The 26,843-nt window shown below is 34.3% G+C and overlaps 2 protein-coding genes across 4 annotated transcripts in view; both read right to left on the reverse strand.

The window, feature by feature from the left end:
- Positions 1-26,843, reverse strand: part of LOC114349497 (ABC transporter G family member 20-like) — a 636,826-nt gene that overhangs the window by 601,836 nt on the left and 8,147 nt on the right. The window lies entirely within an intron of this gene.
- Positions 1-26,843, reverse strand: part of LOC114330391 (ABC transporter G family member 23) — a 436,441-nt gene that overhangs the window by 151,686 nt on the left and 257,912 nt on the right. Inside the window, exon 1 of one of the 3 annotated variants that reach the window (XM_050643872.1) lies at positions 3,163-3,308. The exons of 1 other annotated variant lie outside the window; for it this stretch is intronic. The gene's annotated coding sequence lies outside the window, so the exon portion shown is untranslated. Of the gene's footprint in view, positions 1-2,967; positions 3,125-3,162; positions 3,309-26,843 lie in introns of those variants that run through there. One more of the 3 variants, XM_050643874.1, reaches the window with a different exon arrangement.

Consider the following 26,843-nt stretch of genomic DNA (forward strand, 5'->3'; position numbering starts at 1 on the left):
CCAGAATGGTCCAAAAAACCTATAAAAAAATTTTCCGGGCCAAAAATATTTATTTTTGCAATTTGATTAAAAAAGTATTGTTAAAAAAAATTGGACCACTTTTCACGTGGGCGACTTCTTGAACCTTATTCTGGGATGTCTCACGAATGTGATTATGCAGAAAAATCTCATGGGAATATTTTTCCCAACGAACCCGCCGTTTTCGCCTTGTCTATAGATGGGCCGGGTAGCAGGCGTGTCCAGATTTCATTCTGATAATAGATGTAATGTATCTACGTGGAACAGAGTAATTTTTAAACCAAAATTCACTCGGGATTGAGAGTTGTATGATTGAATATTATGAGTAATAATAAAACCTTAATCGAAGAAGAAATATAGGGAACGATTATGGCAGGCAATCGAAACAGTTACTAAAAAATGTATTCAGAGGATTGAAACAAAAAACCTACAAGATCTTAATAAGACCGATCGTGACCTATGCGTACAAGATGGACCATAACAAAAAAAAAATAACACAAGATGCTATGGGTTTCTATGGGTTTGGGGAGAAAATTACTGAACAAAATATTTGGTGAAAAGAATATAAAAGAGCCGCGGATAAGAAGAAAAAATTAACAATTGGTTACACTCTATCAAGACGTTAATATTGTAACAATGATGAGAATAGCTACATTCAGACTTTCAGTCATGACACTCGTCGATAGGCAAAAGTGCAGGAAGAGATCAAAGTTAAGAAAGAACGACGGAGTTATGGAAAACATGCGAAAATTGAACATAACAAATTGGAAAAAAGCAAATATAAGGCAGTCAATGAGGTTATTTGGTTCCGAATTCCATCCTACTACATCGATTTACTTGATATTTTCAAAATAAGTAGAGAATAGCTCAAGAAACAAAGTCTACCCTATGTCGATGTGCGCTTTTATCTTGGGGATGGTTCCCACCACTTCTCGGGGATGTAAAATTTTTTGGTTAAAATAACCACGGAAGTGGCTAGAGAACCTAATTCTAAGCAAAAACTGTTCAATAATTTTTTTTTTGAAAACTCAATAATATTTTAGTTATTCTTGGTTGAAAATTGGCCGTTTTCATTGAAAAATGACACCTTTTCGGGCGGTTTTTTGCGAATACCTTAAAATATATGCATCATCTAACGAAAAAAACTATACAAAACATTTTTGTAGATTATAAAAAACAAAGAGATTCGTTCCTTCATATACCTTCTAGTTATAATACAATAAGAGATATGGTAGGTGAGAAGATTTTGTTTTTTTTGTGCATGCTGAAATCGGTGTATTCAACTTGAAATAAAAGAGAAACGATCGATATAATGCTACCAATGCCTTTTGTAGTGATTAAAAAGACCTTTAGAATGAGTAACATTAAATATCGATTACATTCAAAGTAAGCGAGATATGCTGCAAAAAAATTGATGACTAATTGAATTTAAAAAAAAAATATGAAGTACATTTAACCCCTCATCCATCAGAATATAAATGCATCGTTTTTCTGCTACAAACTTTTTATTATGAGTATAAATATAACACTTCTTATTATTATATTTTTATTTCTATGTTCAAAAAGTTGGACGGGTTTAAAATGAATAGTTTTTGAAAAAAATAAGATCAAATTATAGAGCGCATTTTTAAATTTTCGTAAGACTCTTCCTTTTTCTCCATGTAAGCAGAAAATGATAAGAGATACGAAAAAAGGTACCACATAAAAATGTAGGATTTTGCTGAGTAAACATTTTGTTTTGTGTTTTATTATTGTATCTCTTATCATTTTCAAGTTACATGTAGAAAAAGAAGATTTTTAAGGAAATCAGAAATGTGCTCTATAAATTGGTCTTATTTTTTTTCAAACACCATTCATTTTAAACCCGTCCAACTTTTTGAACAAGTCCATAATACTATAATAAAAGGTATTGTAGTAGTAAAATGATGCATTAAAATTCTGGTGGATGAGAGGTTAAATATACTTATGTCTCATTTTTTCTTAAAATACATTAATCATCAATTTGTTTGCAGCATAATATGTCGCTTAGTTTGAATGCAATATTAATATTGCTCATTTTAAAGATCATTTTAAGCACTACAAAAGGTGTTGGTAACATTATACACCTAAAATCGACCGTTTGTCTGTTATTTCAAGTTGAATACAACGATTTGAGCATACACCAAAAAAACAAACTATTTTCACCTACCATATCTCTTTTTATATTATTACTAGAAGATTTATGAACAAACTGGTCTCTTTGCTTTTTTTATAAGCTACAAAAATGTTTGATATAGTTTTTTTAGTTAGATGCATAGTTTTTAAGATATTTGCAAAAAATCGTTCGAAAAGGTGTTATGTTTTAATGAAAATGGCCAATTTTCAACCACGAATAACTCAAAAAATATTGAGTTTTCAAAAAAAATTATAGAACAGTTTTTGCTTAAAATTAAGTTCTCTAGCCACTTTCGTGATTATTTTAACCAAGAAATGTTCTATCCCTGAGAAGGGATGGGAACCACCCCCAAGATAAAAGCACACATAGGCATAGGGTAGACTTTGAATTAGGAGATAACTATAGGCTATTCCCAAAATTTCATTAAAATCCATGCAGTAGGATAGAATTCGGAGGTAATGTCTTATTTTTGCTCCCATTGACTGGCGTAATAGTAAGATAGACTAGAGAAGAATTGTAGCTTGCAGAGTATTAAAATAAATGTTTTTTTTTCTCTGATTTTGGCCTTGGTTTAGAACTAGAACCTTTAGCCACGTAATTGTATAACTAACTTATCACTAAGTCAGGGGAGTAATGTGTAGTGTGTGTGTTGAGTAAGTGTCTTGTTACTTTGCAAAGTCGAGGTTACTGTCTTTGCAAAGAGACGCTAATTGTATCCGAACGTCTGCGGTCCCTCCGGTGAGTACCGATCCCACAAGAAAATAAATGTATTAATATAAACAAAAATTACCTACCTCCTTTCATAAATATCCAAAAAATATCCAAATCGAGCAAAAGTTATTCACTTTTTCACTAATACTTTTGTCCTAACAACACATTAAATAATTTAAGGAACAAATTTTTTTTGAAGTACAATAAATGATTACAGAGACAAATTATCGATTACTAAAGCTTGATTTGACACACGCGTCTTACGCTATAAAACTTACCAAGTTTGTTCAAGGCAAGGGCTTCTGAGTTTGCACAACTCCGTATGTGATGCATGCAAATGAATTTTGATATACGTTCTTTTAATGTGCACAATATACCAGATACTTGCTGAATACTAAGTGCAATTAAAGTGGGACAATCCGAGGAAAAGTGTGCAATTGCTTAAACATTAAATAATTATTCCAAGAAATTCTGGTAAAATTATGTTGGACGCGAAACATTGGCGTACTGGGAATTGTGCTTTGATAAAATTAGACCAGAGCATTTAGAAAAAAAAAAAAAACAGCGGCATAAATCGATTTTTAAATACAGCACCTATCGACTAGAAAAATGGGTGAAAATGCATAATTACCAGAGAACGGTAGTTCTCGCCAGTGGCGCACACCCAAACCCCCCTACATGCGACACTAGGTATACACGAAATTTTCGATTTTCTAAATCTGACTGAATTGAAAATTGGGCCATTTCCCACCTTAAAGTTCAGGAAAAGACTCACCCATTCATATGTCAACTATCTATTTTGGTCCAAGAGTGTGGATTTTACGGCCCTTCCCATTTAGGGTCTGTTTTTCGTTCTCGTCCGCAAAACTTCCAAAAATTTCAAAAATTTAAGTCCGACCTTTACGGTTTCTGATAATACTGATCATTACCTTTCCAACGGATGTCTAATTTTGAAAATCGGTTATACCATTCAAAAGTTACCGAGCTAAGAAATATGACTCAGTTTTTATTTAAAAAAGGGAAAATGTGGATATGTATGTATGTGTGTGGAAAAGTTAAACCGATTTGAATTTTTTTTCTGTGTTTGAAGAGAGGGTCGGGGTTGATTCAGAACAGGTGTAGTTTGTGACTTTTGACCACCCATAAGCCAGCTATAGGACTTGGTAGGTACAAAACGGCATATATTTTGGGGGTATATATCTTCAGATTAAGAAGAGACAGGAGAACCGCAAATACTTCAAATCAATAGTATTGAGTTAAGCTTTCAAATGGTGTTTAAGCCGTCAGGATCAGACATACACATAGCTCAGTATAGCCGAAAAAACTGAAAAACTAAACTTTGAAAATTTTGGTTTCTCGACAATTACTCAAAATTTCAACCTACGAATTGCGCCAATAACTGAGCGTTTGTAGAAGGACTCTAGACAAATCTAACGGTGTATACCTCATATCCGGGAAAATTCGATTTTTTAAGTTATAGACTTCATAAATATGATCAAATCTATCTATATAATATAGATATATATTATCTATATAATTTATAAATAACTTTAAAAAACTCCTGATACAAGAATAAAAAACCGCTAAACGCCCTAAAAATGAGTGGCGCATACAATATTCCAGCTACAAAAGATCTGACATGAATATTGCGTGGCGCGAAAATGTATTTTCATTTTGATGCAAAACAAAATTCTAGTTTTATTTTAAAAGATTTTTCCATAATATTTGCTAAATTTGAAATAAACGCGCCACAAAAGAGTTTCAAAATTCAATCTGTATTAAAGTTACTCTTTTGTGGCGCGTTTACTTCAAATTTAGCAAATATTATGAAAAAATCTTTTAAAATAAAACTAGAATTTTGTTTTGCATCAAAATGAAAATACATTTTCGCGCCACGTAATATTCATATCAGATCTTTTGTAGCTGGAATATTGTATGCGCCACTCATTTTTACGGCGTTTAGCGGATTTTTATTCTTGTATCAGGAGTTTTTTAAAGTTATTTATAAATTAAATGTATGAAGTTGAATGAAATGTTCTTCTATTACACGTTAAGCTTTATAAATGGTCACCTTTGTTGCATTATCTCCCAAATGATCTAGTGTCCATCGAATGTACACTAGATATTTTTCTATTCGAAATAGATTGAAAAAAAATATTGAGATGGCCGGTAAATGAAGTCAGATTTCCCGCTGCCAGATCAAATTTAGCGTCGTAACCACTACAACTACATAAACCATTTCGGGAATAATCGTTAATTGGATTATTTTTTTTATACTTTTGTAGCTTAATAACTTCTCTTTTCCATAGGAAATAGATTTGATCATATTTATGAAGTCTATAACTTAAAAAATCGAATTTTCCCGGATATGAGGTATACACCGTTAGATTTGTCTAGAGTCCTTCTACAAACGCTCAGTTATTGGCGCAATTCGTAGGTTGAAATTTTGAGTAATTGTCGAGAAACCAAAATTTCCAAAGTTTAGTTTTTCAGTTTTTTCGGCTATACTGAGCTATGTGTATGTCTGATCCTGACGGCTTAAACACCATTTGAAAGCTTAACTCAATACTATTGATTTGATGTATTTGCGGTTCTCCTGTCTCTTCTTAATCTGAAGATATATACCCCCAAAATATATGCCGTTTTGTACCTACCAAGTCCTATAGCTGGCTTATGGGTGGTCAAAAGTCACAAAAGTCACACAAAGGTGCATAAACATCTCAAAAACAGTGTATTAAGGGCCAGATTTTATTATTCAGCAGTATTTGGGAAGCTCTGAAGATGAATACGCCATCACAACCGATCCCCGGAGTACCTGATGTTTCAGTGGACCAAGCATCACATTATTTACTGCTAAAGAACGTCATCTTTAGTTTCGAGCAGTTCCGGCACTAAATTGATGCAGACAGGGTGATTCAATAAAATTGTGTTTTGACTAGGAAAGTTTTGGGGTAGTTCTGATTTTTTTCGTTATATATGGATTTTGGGCTGCTGAATCCGAATAAGAGGTTTGTGGACAAAATTTCTTGCCGGAACATTAAAAAAATCGCGGAAAAAGCGGAAAATTTCAGCTTTTTTCCGCTTTTTTGCTCAAATCTCTAAAACTATTAACTTTTAGTAAATGGTCTCTTAACAGAAATTAAAGTACTTAAAATTATCTACAAATATCACTATTTACTTTTTTTTTTCAGACGAAATATTCGGTCTAAAGTACAAGTTGAAAATTGACAATTTTTAACGGTCTCGGCAAAACCAACTTTTTACATTCCAAAACTTTATTTTTTATTAGAATGCTGTCATTTAATAAATTTCTCCTAGTTTTCTGTACAAATAATAAATGTTAGTTCATAGGTAGGGTATGTTTCTTGTGACAGCTTCCATTCCGTCCTAAGAGGCCGTGAATGTCTCTGCTTTTCCCTTAGAGCCACAGAAGATCAGGAATAGATGGAGTCACAGTTTCAGTTGGTGTAAACATTTCCTTCGGATCTGTTATCTTGATTTCTGATAAACCTTGAGGTTTTGTCCTTTTAAAATGAATTAGTTGAACAGCTCCCTGACTTCCATAAACCTCAGACGTGGGTTTCTTTTTTATCCGAGGAATGGATTGCTTAGGAGCTACTGCATGTTTTTGTGCAATACAAGAAATGGCACATATGACGTGAAAAGTGTGGTATTCGTCGATTGTATGTACGTTAAAATCAGCGTTATCGTACACCTGCTGTATAAAACACGTCAGGTCAATTTTCTGCGGATCGCCTGCGAATGCTGGCACTTCCAGGCGAACAGCTTCTATATAGGATGAACAAAACCCCAAAGAGGAAACTACATCAACCTATTTTTTTGAGCCGTATTTATGTAGAGAAAACGGCCAACCTTGCAAGGAATTGTGAGATCAACTATCTGGGCGTTGCTTATCTGGAAGTGTCCACAATCGCAGGCGATCTGCAGAAAATTGACCAACCGTGCTTTACACAACAGGTGTACGAAAACGCTGATTTTAACCCTTTCTATGCCAGGCCTTAATTTGCATGTTGATCCCTCAATCTCAAAGGTTTTTTCATGCTTAGAGTCCCATTGCCTTATATATACGTCGCATATAAATAAACAAATAAATGACAAAAACATGTTTTTTAATGAGTCCTTTTAACCATCTTAAACGTTTTCTTTTCAAAAGTACTCATCAGAGAGCAAAACCAACTTGAAAAAATGTAACTAACTTAAAAAATAGTGTAATGTAAATTAACATAAATTGGCAATTTTCAACTTGCACTTTACACCGAACGGTTCGTCTGAAAAAAAAGTAAATAGTGATATTTTTAGATAATTTTAAGTACTTTAATTTCTGTTAACAGACCATTTACTAAAAGTTAATAGTTTTCGAGATTTGAGCAAAAAAGCGGAAAAAACTGAAATTTTTAAATATTTTAATAAATATTTTAAATGTTCCGGCAAGAAATTTTGTCCGCAAACTTCATATTCGGATTCAGCAGCCCAAAATCCATATGAAAGAAATCAGAACTACCCCAAAAATTTCCCACTAGGGAGCTCATGGAGTACAAATTGACTGAATCAGGGAGTTTTTTGAGTCTCTGAATACGAATACTATGTAAAACTGACCATGTAAAACTGATACCAAGTGAGACAGATGTTTTGGCCCAAGATGGTTGGTTAAAGTTCTCGATTGGGGTTTTATCATGTTCCGAGAGGTTATCTATTAACATCGGCGTTTAGCCTTTTCAATTTTACAACATTAGAATGTAGATTGAACTATAATTACAACCATTGTTTGGTTCTGGGGCTAGTTGGCAAGTATATGAGTTCACTGATGATGGACTGATAGGTCCAAAAAGTTCGTTCTGAACATATTTTATTCAATCCATTGGGATTTTTTAAGATTTTAGTAAATTATACCTATTACATAGAAGTGGTTTTACTTCATGTTAGAGTTTGTTTAAATTGATTAATTTAACAAATTAATATGTTTGCAGCACAAAAAAATAATTTCCTCTGTATAATATTATAAATAATGCCAGAGACAGTTATTATAGTTCTTTATTAATTGTTGAACAACCATGATGCCACACAAGAATGAGTAGACAAGCGAGTGACATAAGGCAGTGACTAATCATCCGCCGGACGGTATACAGTATCGGATATGTTCCGAATACCAACATTATAATACAACTCCCCTTTTAAATTACAAAGGTCTTTAACATTAGGAGTAAAATAAAACTGGTTTTAATTCACAAATTAAACCTACTAGGTTTCTTAACCTGTCTACCAGACCTAGTTATGACCACAGCTGAAGGCTGAGGCGCTTGATTTAGTGCTACTTCCTTGTTTACATTATCTTTTAAAGGTTGAGCAAACGGTGTGGGAGACAGGATGTTTTGCTCTGGGGATCTATTTATTATAGGTAACGTCTTGGGTGGATTGTTATCAGAAGAAATATCATCTCTTTCAAATTCTTCATTCAAAATGGGGTTCTCCACCCTGAATGTATTGGGTGATGGTCGAAGATCCACACGATTTCTTCTAACAACATTCCCCTCTTTATTTTCTACCAAGAATGACCTAGGTGAATCATGCTTTGCTACAACCCTGCCTGGTTCCCAACATTTCTTTACATGGTTATAAACCGTAATATTATTATCAATATCTAACTCTTTTAAGTCTCTCACATGTTGATTATAATAATCTAAATTCTTTCTTTGCTTAGCGATCAATTTCTCTTTAATATTTTCACATAAACTTGGACGTAGCAACACATTGGAAACCGGCAATTTTTGTTTTGTAAACACGGCTCATAAGGAGCTGCGATGGAGAGTAGTCCATATACTTAAGTGGTGTGTTTCTATACTGAAGTAACGCAATATGTATGTCAGTGCCATCATTAAGGCACTTTTTTATCATATTCTTTGCAATGGATACCGCTTTTTCCGCTAATCCATTGGCACGTGGATAATTTGGACTTCTTGTCACAATGATAAAATTCCATTCCTGACCAAAGCTTCGAAAACAAGAGCTATTAAATGGGATGTTATCAGCGACAAGAGTATCAGGAACTCCAAATTTGGAAAACAATGATTTTAGTTTTGATATTATGGTTGGACCAGACTTATCCTTAATATGAATTATCTCTAACCAGTTTGAATATGCGTCCATTACTACTAGATACGATTTATCTGAATAAGAAAAAATATCAACTCCTAGCCTTTGCCACGGACGTTCTGGAATATCAAAAGGATGTAAACTTTCTTTACAATTTTTTCTACTAATGTTTTCACATGTTTTGCATTTTTTTATAAACAATTCTACATCATTACTTAAATTTGGCCAGTAAAAAATTTTCCTTGCACGAGCTTTACATTTTTCGATTCCCAAGTGCCCCTCGTGAATTAATTTAAGCATCTCTAAATGTAAAGAACTAGGTACTATTAATTTACAATCCAAAAACAATAAGCCTGACGACATGTTAATTTGTTCTTTAAGTTTAAAATAATGACGCAGGTTTTCAGGGATATCAGTTTTAATCAAGGGCCACCCATTTTTAACATAATATAAAAGCTTGTTTAATTGTGAATCATTTTCTGTCTCAATTTTAAACTTATCCTTTTTTTGATCAGACATTGGTAATTCTGTTACTAAAGAATGAATAGCAAAATCAAATTCCTGATCTGATTTTAGCCCGCTGCAATTTAAAAAGGCCCTAGATAAAGTATCTGCAATGTATAAATATTTACCAGCTTTAAATGTCACATTCAAATCATAGTTAAGTAACCTGATTAGCATTCTTTGCAAGCGTGGTGTAACAGAATGTAGATTTTTACGAAAAACTGACTCTAAAGGCTTATGATCACTAGAAACTTTAATATTTTTCATCCCATAGAGCCAAAAATGAAATTTTTGTATGGCAAACACGATAGCCAGAGTTTCCTTTTCTATCTGCGCATAATTTTGCTCAGTTTTATTTAGACTTCTAGACACGAAGGACACTGGGTGTCCATTTTGTAACAGGCAAGCGCCCAACCCATCCCTACTAGCATCAGTCTCTATCTCAACAGGTAGATTGGGATTAAAAAAAAATAACACCGGAGCGCTTGTTAGTAGGTGTTTAAGTCTATTTAAAGAATGCTCGTGTTCTGTTGACCAATGCCACGGGACCTTTAAACTTGTTAATTCTCTCAACGGCGCAGTGATTTTGGACATGTTGGGTACAAACTTACTCAAATATTTAGCCATACCTAGTATTCTGAGAAGATCAGCCTTTGATTTTGGCACAGGCATATCTAGAATTGCTTTTACATTATTATCATTAGGCTCAATTCCCTTACCTGAAAAAATTTGACCCATATACCTAACACTCTGCTGCTTAAATTGCACTTTTGAAATGTTAAATTTAACATTAAACTTATTAGCTCTTTCAAGTACTATCTTAAGGTTTTGGTCATGCTCAGCCTCAGATGAACCTGCAATAATGAGGTCATCAAAATATACTCCCACTCCATCCAAATCACCAAATAGTTCATAGTTGTACTTCTGAAAAACTTCCGGGGCGCTACATATTCCAAAAGGCAACCTATCAAATTTAAACCTACCAAAAGGTGTTCCGAAAGTGCAATATTCTGAACTTTGTTCATCCAATTGCACATGAAAATACCCATCTTTCATATCAACAACTGTAAAAATATTTTTACCACCTAGCTTATGTGCAATTTCATCGACTGTGGGGATCAAAAAATGCTCACGCTCTATAGCTTTATTCAAATAAGTCGGGTCCAAGCATAACCTCAAATCTCTATTTACATTATTCTTTTCAACTATGACAAGAGGGTTTAACCATTTAGTGGGCTTATCAACTTTCGAAATGACACCTTGATCTTCCAATTCTATTAATTTTGATCTAACTCTAGCATATAAAACTCTAGGAACCCTCCTTACACGTTGAACCACTGGTACAACATTTTCTTTTAAAGTTATATGATGTTGACCTGGAAACTTGCCCAACTTTCCATCAAAAACAGTTGGATAAGCCTTAATAACATCATTAAACGTTTTAAAATTAGCACCCTTATTTTCATAAACCTGTGTACTATTAATTCTTTTAATTAAATTCAAGGTTACACAAGCTTCCAGGCCTAACAGAGGTATCTGATCATTGGCTTTTACAACTTCAAATGTCAAAACATGACCTACATTATTTTTATTATAACAGTTTAATGCAACTTTACCAAGAGATCTAGTTTTAAAATAAATACTACCATATGAAACTAGAGTCACTTTTGACTTAAGCAAACAAGCATCTGGGCACACCCGATTCAGTACATTTAATGGCATTACGCTTACCTCAGCACCAGTGTCTAGTTTGAACTTGATTTTCCGCTCATTTACCTGGAGCTCCTCTGTCCACATGCGGTTGCTGCCCTCATGAACCGCCCCAACATGCCTGCCTAATGAGCTTACATAAAACTCTTCACCTTCGCTGTCAGTATGTTCATGTTCTTCGACATGATGTACCCTTCGTTTGGACCCACTTGCCTCGTCCGATCCAAGTTTTCCCTTACTTTTGCAAACATTAGCAAAATGATGTCTCCCTTGGCACTTGGCACACGTTTTGTTATACGCCGGACACTTTCTTGGAGGGTGAGAGTACCCGCAAAACCTGCATGATTCTCTGTTACCTGAGCTGTTACTGCTACCACTACCACTCTCTGCTTGCTTAGATGGTTTGCGGTCAATTTTCTTAACCACATTCAACTGTACTACCTCCTGCATCTCTTTTGATAAATTTTTGCTGGTTTCTGAAGCACGACAAATGTTTATTGTTTTTTGTAGAGTTAGAGACGTTTCTCTAAGCAATCGTTCTTGGGTGCCCTTTTCAAAAATACCCATGACCATCCTGTCTCTTAGCATGTTATCTTGATCCAGGTACTCTGTGGTTTTTATGGCTTTACGAAGTTCCGTCACGAATGAGTCAAAAGACTGACCCTCTTTCTGCACAACACTATTGAACAAGAATCTTTCAAATATTACATTTTTCTTGGGTGCACAATATGCATCAAACTTGTCCTTTAATTTTTCAAGAGTCAAATCACCTTCAATGGTAAATGTATTGTACAACTCCAATCCATCATCTCCTACAAGACTTAAATAACAAGCAACTTTCTTTTTCTCAGTTTTCTCGGCTAATCCAGAGGCCTCCAAATAAATTTCAAATTTCTGCCAGAATTTTTTCCAGTTGGCCGAAACATTGCCATCCAAGCTTAGAGGCTCAGGTGGTCTAAAAACAAGATTTTCCATTTTCTTCTTAATTGGTCACTTTACCTTTAATCACATGAACACCTGACACCATGTATAATATTATAAATAATGCCAGAGACAGTTATTATAGTTCTGTATTAATTGTTGAACAACCATGATGCCTCACAAGAATGAGTAGACAAGCGAGTGACATAAGGCAGTGACTAATCATCCGCCGGACGGTATACAGTATCGGATATGTTCCGAATACCAACATTATAATACATCCTCTATCGTATTATTGCACTTTTTTCGGCCCAGTATATGGCACAAATGACCAAATGGTGCACGTTGCATTTGCGCGTTGCATTTGCATGCCATAAATATCTTAGTTGTAGAATTCATCGAGTAGTACATACCACAACTTCTTGCACTTATCGATTACGAGAAGGCTTTTGATTCTGTAGAGTTTAAGACTAAATCAGAACCGAATAGACTACAGATATACGTCACTAATCAAAAACATTAACCTTTGTCGAGCGGCATAATTTTACACCGGTAACAGACGGCATAGGTTCAATTGTACCCATAACATATTTTCTTAAAAATTCCTTAATCTGAAGGTAATATTTGTTAGTTTTAAGATAATATTATCTATTGCTAGCATAACTGGTAAAAAATTGTTTAATATTGCAATAAATAAATAATAATATTCAGTAATTTGTTCTTGTATGGATTTACAAACAAAGATTAAAAGCCGCTTTTAAGTGATCCCTGTTACCTATCGTAAATTATTGAAATTACTGCAACAATAAACTTTTGGAAATATTGGTCGTAAACAAATTCTAGGATTGTATTTTATTTCAACTGGAAACATTGATTTCATCCACATTTAGTTGTTTGGTGTTTGTCAATATATGTATGCCTGAAAATATTATCATTAATATTAATGATTCTACATCTAGTTTACCAAAATGCCGACAAAAGAGGTATAAATGAGGCGCTCAGATCAACAGTGGCCTAACCCACAAATTAAGCATTTTTAGATTAATATATCAATAAAAGCAGCAACATTTAATCTTCGGATGAACAAGGGTCTACACAACCTATCGCTATATTTGGCTAAAGGGCGCTACATAATTTGTAGCGCCATCCCATAAGCACAATGTAAATACGAATGCCAAGATTGTATTTATCTCAAAACTTCGTTTTTTTGGTTAGGCCACTGTTGCTCTGAGTGCCTCAAATAGAATCAACGAAGAAAACTTGTGTGAGATGGGGAATATGGAGCCTCTGCCACTCATACATGCAGCTGTGTCTCGTGATCATCTCAAAACTATGCTAATATTTATAAGATTTGACAACGAAAATACCCGTCCATAACGAAAAAAAGCTGATAAGGCTGCACTCATACGAGATATCTGGACAATGCTGAATAAAAATGTGCAACAAGACTACAAACCATCCCAATGCATAACCATAGATGAACAATTGTTTCCGTTTAGAGGCCATACTTACAAAATGTACACAATATATATCTTCCAAACACACTAAACATGGTATTTTGGGTTTGTAATGCTTTAAACACCTCATCCCATACAAATTCATCTTTATATTTGAAAAACAGAATATGGTTCCCTACAAGTTAACGTTGGCAAACGAACACTTTTGGATCTGGTCACGTCTTATAAAGGTTCTGGGCGAAAGGTTACCACAGATAACTTTTTACCAGTTTTAAACTCGCTAAAGTCTAGAATTCGTGTCACAAAACGTCCGTGGGCTCATTTAGAAAAAAATAAGAGATTTTTGCTCACCAATATGAAAGCAAGCAAGGAAAGAGTTGTTTTTCCACAAATCTGGCATACAATCATGATGCTACCGTATGTCATTATTTGCTAAAAAAAACAAAGCAGTAGTGTTACTCTCGTCCATTCATCTGACAGGACAAGTAGCCAGTGCCGGATTAACCGATAGGCAAAGTAGGCAGTTGCCTAGGGGCCTCGGCCCCAAAGGGGGCCTCGCAGGGCCCAAAATTAAAAAATAATAATTAGATTTAAATAAAAATTGTAAATCGTATTATATTGAAAAATTCAAATATAGCGCAATACCATAAAAGTTATGGTGGACGTATAAAACTACATTACAACGAACAGTACTGCCTATCAGTCTGCACGGTTTCTTAGAAAAGTAGTAAGATCAAGAGCAACAAATGAGTTAGTGCCCCTCGCTACCCTCTCCTTCATTAAGCATGCCTTTCACTACATGTCAGGCAAATACAATGGTCTCCAGGCTCATTTTCTAAGAATAACAAACTTGAAAGTTACATTTTTTGCGCCGCACACTCGCTTTAGTTGGAGTAAATGTTGCTAGAATTTGCGTTGGACCCGTTGGAGCCATATCGTATTTTGGATGTGTTCAGTCCGTATACAAATTTTTTTCAGCCTCTATCCACCGTTGGGAAGCTACGATCAAATGCGTAAATGAAACTTAACTAGGCGATCCCATTCGCCACAATCTAAACCTTGTCCTTAAAAGAACAAGCAGCACTAGATGGACTGCAAGGGCTAATGCAACAAGAGCTTTGTCCAAAGGTTAAAATGCCTGCAAATCTGCTCTGCATACTCTTGCTGAAGACCCTAATCAGAAAGCTGAAGCAGTTAATGAGGCTAAGTGTTTGTTGAAAGAAATGTCAAAACAGTAACACTCATAATGAATGAGTTTTGGTCCACAATTTTAGAACTCATCAACGCTGTCAGTAAATCATTACAGAGAGAAGAGAATGAACTTGAAACTGTAGTTCAGCTTCTAAAATGATATTTGGAGTTCTTAAAATCCCAAAGAGAAAGTTTTGCTTACTACGAGCAGAAGGACTGCGATCTGCAATACTCTCAATTAACCGACAGTGTGGAGAAAAGTTGAAGGTTAAAACGAATCTAACAATTTTGGATAAGCTAATTATTGAGCTGAGACGTCAGTTGACAGCGTACGAGTCAGTAACTCAGTATTTGGTGTCTTGTGTGTTTTTCAAAAACTGTGATACTCAAATAACGGAGTGTGCTTCAAAACTACATGAAAAGTATACTGATGATATTGGACCTGAAATTGAAAATGAACTACTGCAGTTCAAATATTTTATAGTCCATCTCGACGACTTGTAGCGAAAACAATTTATTCCTGCTTCATAATCTTTTTGGGTTATTTATGAGAACAAATTCGAATCGAAATTTCTATTGTCAGTAGCTTGTAAGATTTATCTTACGCTAATGATTACAAATGCAACAGATGAACGGTCATTTTCAACAATGAAAATTATTAAAAACTGTCACCATTCGACAGTGGCACAAAATAGTCTCGCATTGGTGCATTTCACTCAATTATAATAATATGGCTATTGAGGATGATATGCTCGAAAATTTGGAAGTTGAAGATATTTTAAGTAGCTTAAGTTTGTTTCTATGAAACTCAGAAAACTTACTTTATAATAATTTAAATAATTTACAAGGCTTTGAAAACTCAAACTTTTAATCCATAATTATTTACTATTAGGTCTGGATCCCGCGTATGAAAAAAAAAGTTGATTAATAGCAAGCTGAAAATTTGTTAATAGCTTAAGGGTGTCTAGTCGGATAAACTTTGATATATGGGAACACTGAAACAGGGGCAGTTTTAATTGTGGAACAGGTTAAAAATTTGGAACGGTCACACCACGAAAACGGCACATTTATTTTGTCCGACAGAACAGACTTAAACTCTCCGAACAGAGATTAAACTCTCATGCAAAAATCAGACTGCTATTTATCACCTGTTATAATTCCTGTCATTTGACATATTCTACATGTTCCACTCATTAAAACGCCCATCTGGTGATAAATAGCAGTCTGATTTTTGCATGAGAGTTTAATCTCTGTTCGGAGAGTTTAAGTCTGTTCTGTCGGACAAAATACATGTGCCGTTTTCGTGGTGTGACCGTTCCAAATTTTTAACCTGTTCCACAATTAAAACTGCCCCTGTTCCAGTGTTCCCATATATCAAAGTTTATCCGACTAGACACCCTTAAGCTATTAACAAATTTTCAGCTTGATATTAATCAACTTTTTTTTCATACGCGGGATCCAGACATATATTACAATAACTCAATCAACGCTATTACATAATTATGTAATAACAACGAGCATGTAATGATGAGTATTACTCACGATGATCAAGTTTGCGACACGAGCCGAAGGCGAGTGTCGTTATTCACCAGAGTGAATAATAACCATTACATGTGAGTAGAATACTATACTCTTTCTACGACCTTTTTTTCATTATTTTATTAGAATTTTTTTATAGTATATTATACAGGGTGTCCCGAAAAGATTGGTCATAAATTATACCACACATTCTGGGGTCAAAAATAGTTCGATTGAACCTAACCTACCTTAGTACAAATGTGCTCATAAAAAAAGTTACAGCCCTTTGAAGTTACAAAATGAAAATTGATTTTTTTGAATATATCGAAAACTATTAGAGATTTTTTATTGAAAATTGACATGGGGCATTCTTATGGCAGGAACATCTTAAAACAAAATTATAGTGGAATTTGTCCACCCCATAAAAATTTTATTGGGGTATTGTTCCCTTAAACCCCCCAAACTTTTGTGTACGTTCCAATTAATTTATTATTGTGGTACCATTATTTAAACACCTTTTTTCAAAATATACCTAATAATGTAAATTATAAATAAATTTTCAGATTATTAACAGCTCTCTATAATCGTACTTAACCATATACAAATATGTAGTGGATTCGACAAATATCAAAATATCTCGATAAACAGTGGCTTATCGAAAAAGTACTAAGAGGCAAAAAAGTTTTAAAAATATTGTATTTACCCAATGGTGCAACAATAATAATTTAATTAGAACGTACACAAAAGTTTGGGGGGGTTAAAGGGAACAAAACCCCCATAAAATTTTTATGGGGTGCACAAATTTCACTGTAATTTTTTTAAGATGCTGCTACTATAAGAATGCCACATGTCCATTTTAAATAAAAAATATCTAAGAGTTTTTGAAATATGAAAAAAAATCGATTTTCAGTTTGTAACTTCAAAGGGCTGTAACTTTTTTTGTGTGCACTATTGTATATAGGTAAGTGAGGTTCAGTCAACCTATTTTTGACCCCAGAATCAGTGGTATAATTTATGACCAATCTTTTCGGGACACCCTGTATATTATACTTTAAAATGAATCGTTCGTTTATTGATAACTACAACAAAAAAATCTAAAATCGTTTTTTATTGCAAAATTATATAAATAGTTTCTTGACTATTTCTTTGTTTTATTTCTTCAAGCAACATGTTTTACAAAATGGAACAAAAATTTAAATTTAAATCTACAAAATGTCCAACAATATATACCGCTCGGCGATGGAGGGGTTATCCGAGGTTGTGGAAGGAAAAGACAAAAGTTTATTAAGGGGCCTCCTAGCTTGGGTTGCCTAGGGGCCTCAAGATTCTTAATACGGCACTGCAAGTAGCCTGAAATGATTAAGAATTAGAGTAAAACTAAAGGGAGGTTGATACGATGGATAAAATGCTGGGTGAATATACGCTCAAGCGTCGAACATCGAGTTGGTACTTTACCTTTTTTTGTAATATGATTGACGTCACTGGCTTAGCATCCTACTATCGAGACCACAATCCATTACAAAAAAGGACCAGCGCAAGAAGTTTTTGAAGGATCTTTCTAAAGATCTTTGTCTGCTGTAGATACTCCTCCTCAAGTATCTCACAGCATTCGTGGATCTACTTCAGTAACCGGAAGTTACCATGTTTGTCGAAACGAACGGAAAAAACAGCCTAAAACGAGAAAAAAAGTTGTGTAGAATGTTTTCTACCTGTGTGTGACGAACATTCTTTGTCTAAAACGACATGTATGTTGCGAAAATCCACACTAACATTCATTTTTAATTTTTGTTTCAAATGAACTATCATTTAAATACAAAATGTATTGATTTTTTATAACATTTATTAAAAAAATACAAGGTACAAATGTACCTATGCCGTCGTTTATTGGCGTAGGAAAAATTTAAGCCCCCTGCTGGGAACTGAATGAAGATTTCTTTGGTATATTTGGCTCACATAATCTACTGGATAAATGTAGAGATGTCACAAAAGTTCAAGTCTCTAACTCTTTAACAAAAAAAGTTATCACAATTTAAAAACTCAAAAGTTACAATTGTACCTATGCTGCCCGACGAAGGTTAATGAAAATGCTATATGAAGTATACGACTACATGGAGATATGGAAAGTTTTAGCTTAGGTTGAAGAGTAAGACAATATTTCACCAAAATTGTTTATGGCAGCTCTAGAGTCAATATTTAAGAACACTAAATGGCAAGATATGGGCGCCAATGTAGATCGAGAAAGATTAAATCATCATATAATATGACCTTTGCGGATTACGTTGTATTAATCGCAGACAACACAAAAGATACAATTTCTATGATAGATTCGCTTAAAACTTTATTTAAGAGAGCAGGATTAAAAGCAAACTTTTAGAAAACTAAACTTATGATAAATCTTGTAATGTGGGGAAAGATAACTATTCACAATACATAATATCATATGACAAAAAAATAAGCAGAGATAAGCAAACGCATGAAATACAAAAAAGAATAGGCCTGACATTAATAGCATTTAGCAAACTGAGGCATATCCTAAGAAGTTCAATTCCCATGTCTCAAGCGAAAAGTTTATAACCAATATGTTTTGCCCGTATAAACTTATGAATCAGAAACTAACACTGACGCAAAAATCCGCAAATAAACGAGCCACGGAACGTGGAATGCTAGGCGTGAGCTTTCGAAACCACATATCAAACCAGCAAATCAGGCAAGGCCATGCGTTTAAGACGTCATCGAAAGAATCACGACACAAGTAAAATTGGTGAGGGTTCTTAGCTAGAACACATGATAGACGATGGATAAGAGGAATTATGTAATGAAGGTCCGGAAACTATAGAGGAAGCCGAGAATGCTCACTGATTAGATGGACCTACGAGGTGAAAATCGTGGCGGGAAACTGGTTTAAAGTGGTCTAGTGTATAAAACACTGAAAGAAAGTGAGGGAGACTAGCAGTGGGCGTAATTGGCAGAATAATGATGATGAAGCTAAGATCACCTTTTTACAGTGGCGACGCGTGACTTTTTCTAAAGTGTTATGTAGCGGTTACGCTACTGATCCTTTAAATTAATTACATTCCCGGTTCTCAGCTTTGGACGCAAAACCCGCTTTGACACCTCAGCGCATGATCTTCATGAAACGGTATCGGAATCTTCAGTCGGTTCCAGTTCCAGAGTCCAAAGCTGTCGAAAGCGTAGAAACCTAGCGGTGGTGATTTATTTTATTTAGCGTATGTCACTTGGCATATTTACATTTACATATATTTTATATAAAGGCTGTATGACACTATGCATTTTCTTGTATCATTTCTAATATCGTTTCTGATATACATTTTCTTGTATCGTTTCTTGTATGTACATTTGTGCCCTGTATGACACTATGCAAATTCTTGTATCGAAAATTGTATGAAATTGGGCAGGAGATTGGTCGAAATTTTGTTTGTCACCCTGTGTCACGTTACATTTGGCTACATTGGTATGGTACTACTGCGTCTACAGCTGATTTTAAGGATTTTATAAAATTTATAAACTTTTAAAAACAAATATTTTAATGTTAACTAGAATTTTTACGTTGACTGTTGATTATTTGTGTTTTTTATTTTGTTTTGATATTTGTGCTAAAATATTTGCATTAGAATTATCTTCAGTTTGATCCAAATTAGGAACTATTGTATGTATTTTCCTCTATTAAAAAATTATGCAAAGCGAAACCCAAAGTTATACATAGTTTGACCTTTATTAGGAGCTAAATATATGGTTATTAGTAGAACAGTAGTCCATACCAAACGGTATATTAAGTATCAATAAAAGATTTATAAATAATACCTACAAAAACACAAATAAATTCATCAAGACCTAAATCATATGATCTCATTTTCAGCCGCCATTATGACATTTAGAGGTTTTACCAGCAGAATTTACGTTTTTGCTCTTTGCGCAGAAATTGGCGCAGTTCTTGTACAAGAATCTGTGCCTGACACAAATTCTTGTATCGTTTCTGATATCGTTTCTTGTATGTGTGTATGACACTATGCATTTTTTTGACATATCAGAAACGATATTAGAAATGATACAAGAAAACGCATAGTGTCATACAGCCTTAAGACAATACATAGGTTCACAAACGTACATCTAACTTATTTACATAGTCTATCGACTCTGGAGTCGCCATCAGGAAAGCCTCTGACCTGCCATGATATGATCTTGTGGGACACTGTTCTGTGATGTGATAGATGGTTTGTGGTTGTCCACAGTCCCAGAGTGGGGATGGTCGTTTACCCCATTTGTGCATCATGTAACCACATCTGCCGTGTTGGGTTCTGATTTGGTTCAGCATAGACCATGTGTTGAGTGGTAAGTCAAAGCCTGGTGGTTTTTGTGTGATGCAGGGTAAGTTGCTATTTTGTTGTTCCATCCATTCTCGAGTCCATGTTGTGGTTAAATTGAACTCATTTTCCACAGCAACCTTTGCTGTTTTTTGGCAGTTACCGTTGGCGGCATCTATATCTTGATGGATTGGCAGGTTCTCGTTATCTACTCTCTTTCTGTACTCACTAGTGAGTGCGTGTATGCGTCGTAGTTTGGGTGGTGGAATGTAGCTCAGTACTGGGAGCCATTGCGTAGGGGTGGATTTGATAACTCCAGCATTTATTCTCATTGTATTATTCAATTGGGCATCTACTTTGTGTATATGTGGGCTGTTAAGCCATGCTGAAGAGCAGTATTCCGCAGTTGAGAAGACTAGGCCCAGGGCAGATGATCGCAAGGTAGAAGCCGATGCTCCCCATGTTGTGCCGCACAGCTTCTGGATGATGTTGTTTCTGGATTTAAGTTTTTCCGCTGTTTTGTCAGATGTTCCTTGAATGATAGGGTTCTGTCAAGAGTCACCCCAAGGTACTTTGGTGTTTTATTGTAGGCGATTATGGTGTTTTCGAACTTAATATTGAGTATTCTTCCTGCAAGCTTGTTATTTAGGTGGAAACTGAAAACCTCTGTTTTCGTAGTGTTTGGTTGGAGCCTCCATTTACGGAAATATTTTCCCACTATGTGTAAGTCCGCCGTCGGGATTTCTTCTGTTTCTTCAAATGACTTACACCTTGTTGCAAGTACCCAGTCATCGGCGTAACCAAACTTCCTTGATCTGGTTTCTGGTATATCAGAGATGTATAGGCTAAAGAGAAGAGGAGCCAGGACAGATCCCTGAGGCAGTCCATTCTTCAGTTTCCTTGGGGTGCTGATTTCAGATCCCATGACCACTTGAATCGTTCGGTCGGCTAGCATGCTGTTGATTATTAGAGCGGTGGATTTACAGGGGATTGTACGGAGGAGCTTGTATATCATGCCTTCTCTCCAAACTGTATCGTAGGCCGCTGTTAGGTCTATGAATGTGGCTGCAGTTTTAAGTTTTCGCTGGAACCCTGCCTCAATAAATGTGGTAAGTAAAAGAACCTGATCTGCGCAGTTTCTTTTAGGTCGGAAACCTGCCTGATCAACCGGTATTGTTTCACGCAGCTTTGGGCTAATTCTATTGTAGATAAGGCGCTCTAGAAGCTTAAACGTCACCGATATTATGGCTATTGGTCTGTAATTCTTAGGGTTGTTATTATTTGGTTTCCCTGGTTTTAATTTGGCAATGACCTTCGAGCGTTTGCTTCGAGCGGTGGTGAGTCTGAACGGAAAACACATGGAAAGAATAAATAATATTCATCCAATGAAATAATAAGTCAATATTATCGACAGTAATAGCCATCAGTTCAATAAACATTCTAAGAAAATCCAGCCAATTTAAATAGTATAAATTAAGCCGTTTTTGCCGGCTACTGCCGCTACGCTTTAAAGTTCAGGTATGTAATTAATCACACAAATATTTATTTTGACAAAATCTAGGCTATTATATAAAAATATATATCTCGTTACTTTTATTTTGTTAAGAGACAGCATTTTTTTTTTTTTTTTTTTTTTTTATTTTGGCTTAGACTTACCGTCATACTGCCAGACACATAAGGAATACAAGTTATCAAGTTATACAAAACAGGTTTAAAACAAAGATAACAACTAAAAGGTATTAAGTAACACTAAGCTTAACAGCTAAAACTACTAACTACCAAAGGTATTAATTAAAAATGTTTAAGGGAATTATAATGATAATTTGCTGTCTTTTAAAAAGTTAATTAAAGAGTTGTATACATCTACAGAACCAAGTGATAATAAATATAGTATATTCCAAGGAGTTGCTACTTTACATTTTAATAAATCATTTATTAATTTAGATGAGTAAATTGTATTTTTAGAACAACCAAAAAATATATGATCTAAATCACTTTCCTCTTCACAATGCTCACATTTATCATTATCCAAAACCTGTATTTTAAATAAATGTTTTGGATAACATGCGTGCCCGAATCGTACTCTAATAATAGAAGTTATGTACTTTCTAGAAGCTCTACAAGACTTGTACCAAGGAAATTTGGGAATATCGGGCTGAATTAACGAGTATCTATTTTGATTCACAAAAGAGTATTCCTTCCACTGGTAGCTCCACTCCCGATGCAGTGTTGACTTGAAAGAGATTATACTATCAGTCAGTGTTATTTTATGTAGAATACTGGTATCGGATGAAACGCTTTCTTTGGCTAATAAGTCGACATACTCATTATGTTCAAAACCTGCGTGTGCTTTAATCCAGATAAAATGTACATTGATTCCTTTGGTTAAAAGATTTTGTTTAATATGTTTAATTTTATAAATGTATGGGCAGTCTTGGATGTTTGGGGGTCCATATTTACCAAGAGATTTCAATACTGCTAAGGAGTCAGACAAAATTATAATATGGGCGAAATCAAATTCAGCTACATATAGTAAAGCTTAATATATTGCAATAGCCTCTGCTGTATAAATCGAAGTCTCCGGTTTCAGTTTGAATTTCTTTTCTATATGTCCCGATGGTATAAAAAAGGCGCATCCAGTTCCATCTGCAGATTTAGACGCATCTGTATATAGAGCTATTGACTCATTGTAACTATTCGTTATGGATAAAAGAATATTTTTATTTAAATATATGTTTTCACTATAATTTGGTACAATAATATCTGTAGGAGAAAAGAAAGAAGAGTACGCGTAGTTTTTGAATAAGTCGTTCGTTTTATCTATATTTTTTAAGAGTACTATATTTTGATTATAAGCTTCACACAGTAAGGGAGATTTCTTTTTTTGCCAATATTTATTGGTTAGATCATGGCAACTTAAAGTCACTATTTTTTGGTATAGAAGAGAGTTAATTAAGTATACTTTCATTAAATATTTTTTGGACAAAAAACTTCGTCTTAGATTTAAAGGAGGTTCCAAGGCTTCCAAATATAAAGCTTGTACTGGAGTGGATCTCATAGCTCCTAGACATATTCGTAAGGCTGAATTCTGTAAAACGTTGATTTTGTTTAGTAGTGCATTACTTGCTGATCCATACAAAACACTGCCGTAATCGAAAATAGATCGTATGTAAGCTTTATAAAATAATAAACTTACTTCAACATCCGATCCCCACCAAGTTCTATTAATTGATTTAAGAAAGTTTATTCCCTTATTACACCTGTTCAACATGTCGTCAATATGTAACTTCCAGGTCAATTTTTGGTCGAGTATCATTCCAAGATATTTAATTTTATTTTTAAAAGAAAATTTATGCCCACCTAAGGTGATTGTGCTAATATTAGGAAAGTTATGTCTGGTAAATAAACAAACTTGTGATTTACTGCATGATAATTCAAAGCCATTTTCAATAAACCATTTTTTATGGAGACCATAGACACTATTCAAGTTTTTAATGGATTGCTGATATTTATTGTGTTCTGTGTACAAACAGAAATCGTCAGCATATTGTACAACATTAAATGCAATATTGTTAATAGTGATGTTGTGTAGATCTGCTGTGTAAATGTTAAATAAAATAGGGCTCAAAACGGAGCCCTGAGGTAATCCTTTATTATTAAGTCTAGGGCCTATAAGAGTATGATTATTTTTTAAATAAATTATTCTATTTTTATACAGGTTTACAATGTTAGAAGCAAACTGTGATGGAATATTAAAAAATGTAATCATCTTTTCTTGGAGAATTGAAAGAGAGACAGAGTCATAAGCACCTTCGATGTCTAAAAATAAAGCGGGCACATAACTGTTCCTGGAAAAACTGTTCTGAATGTCTACAACAAGAGTTGTTAAGGAATCTAAAGTTCCATAACCTTTTTTAAAACCATGTTGGTTAGCGGGTAAAGGATTTTGATCCCTTAGCCACCAATCCAACCTAATCTTAACCATCCGTTCGAGAGTCTTCAATATACATGATAATAATGATATCGGTCGGTAAGCTTCAGCTAATTTAGGGTCTTTCCCCGGTTTGGGAATAGGAACGACTATAATACGCTTAAAATCTATTATGCTGTTGCCTTCAATAATTATCTGGTCAAATATATTTAAAAGTAATTGTTTTGCGTTATCTGGTAAATGTTGTATCATAGGATATTTGATTGCATCGTATCCTGGTGAGGTACTAACGCGATTATCAAGGGCAAATTCTAATTCAGTTCTCGAAAAAGGTGTAAGGAGAAAATGATTCTGATCAGATGGAAGCGTTTTAGAATTAATAACATCTAACTGGTTATTTACGTAAGGTGGAGCTATTTTATCGAAAAAATCGTCTACCCATGAATTACTTAGAGGTAATGAAAAATTAACTTTTTTCCTATTCATTTTTCTTGCTTGATTCCAAATAAGACTAGATGGAGTTTGTTTATTTAATTTTGAACACCATGCAACCCAACTTTGTTTGGCCTTTAATTTCAGGAATTTTTTGACACGAGCATTTACTTCTTTGCATTTACAAAAATTTTCAGCAGAAGAATTGTTTTTATAGTTTATTAATGCCTTCTTTCTTTCTGCAACGGATTGATCACATTCCGAATCCCACCACGGAGGGGGAGTTCGTTTGCATTTAAATGGTTTATATTCAGAAATAGATTGTTTAGAAGCTTCATTAATACAGTCAATAAGGAAATTATATTTTTCTTGGGTATTTAAGGATGTGTGAGGTTTTTCGTTTAATAAGGTATCAACAAGCTGAGAGTATAATGACCAATTTGCTTTTTTAATGTTCCACTTAGTACTGGGATAAATGGTATTAGCATTACTTCCCAAGACATCGATCACAACCTTTATAACGAAATGATTTGATCCCAAGGTATCAAGATCTACAGACCACGAAGTTTTATCAAAAAGGGATGGTGAGCAAAACGTGACATCAATCATGGAATCTGAGTTTCCTGGACTCGTTTGGCAAGTTGGTTGTCCATTATTCATTACTACATAATCTAAATTCTGAATTGTCTCCACAATTTGATGGCCTATATTATCATTTTTATATGAGCCCCACAAAGAATTATGTGCATTCATATCTCCTCCAATGATACAAGGGTGTTTTAGTTGAGAAAATAACTTATCCCAATCTTCGGTTTTGGTTTTAGTTTTTGGGCACCTATATACAGAGAGTAAACTTAAATAACTTTGTTTATAGTTGATTTTAATACCACAAGCAAGCAAGTCTTGAATATAATTTTTTTTAATTGTTATGCGCTCAAAAGGAATACCAGTTTTAATTAAAATAGCAACTCCAGAATAGCCGTCATCGCGATCTTCGCGTATCACATTATAACCTCTATAAATATATACAACATCCCGTTTAAACCAAGTTTCACTTATTAAAGCTATGTCAATATCTTCGGTTATTAAAAAGTTAATAAGGCTGTTTTTGTTAGCAACAGCTGATCGAGCATTCCATTGTATTATTTTGAGTTTAGATTTGTTCGTCATTAGATGAGTTATTTTTTAAAATATTATCTAGAACATTATTAATACCTTTGGCTAACAAATTCATGTCAAGTGATTTTGCCTCTTCTAAACAATTAATATTTTGAATAAAACTTGAGAAAAGAAGTACTAAGGAATCTACTAACTTATTTTTATCATTGTCTGTATTAGGAAAACTTTCCTTATTTAAGGGAGGTAAAGGTTGAGACGGTCCAAATCTGAAAGGGATGAGATATGGTGTAGGATCTTCGGAAGTTGGAGATGATACTTTTCTTTTTTTATTTGCACTATACTCAGTGCTTGATGTACTACAGCTTGGTTGGCTAAAACTTTTGGGTTTCTGTAGGTGAGGCCTCAATGGCTTGAAATAAGGAGATGTACTAACTTCAGAGGAGTTAGTTAATTTTGGGAATTCTTTGTCTGAATTTGACAATATTTCAAATCTGTTATTAGAAATAAGACCAGAAAATGATGAGTCACTCAAATTTTTTGCCTCCAAATATGATATTTTATGTTCAATCATGATATTTTTTATTTTTTTTTTGATGTTCGAAAAAAGGACAGTTTTTAGAGATCGATATATGCTTATCAGTTTTACAGTGTATGCAATACTTTTTTGTTTCATCACATGTATGTATGTCATTTTTAATTTGTCCACATTGTATACAGTATTCCTGTGTACCTTTACACTGTCT

This window comes from Diabrotica virgifera, chromosome 2, assembly GCF_917563875.1.
Source record: "Diabrotica virgifera virgifera chromosome 2, PGI_DIABVI_V3a".
Classification (NCBI taxonomy): domain Eukaryota; kingdom Metazoa; phylum Arthropoda; class Insecta; order Coleoptera; family Chrysomelidae; genus Diabrotica; species Diabrotica virgifera.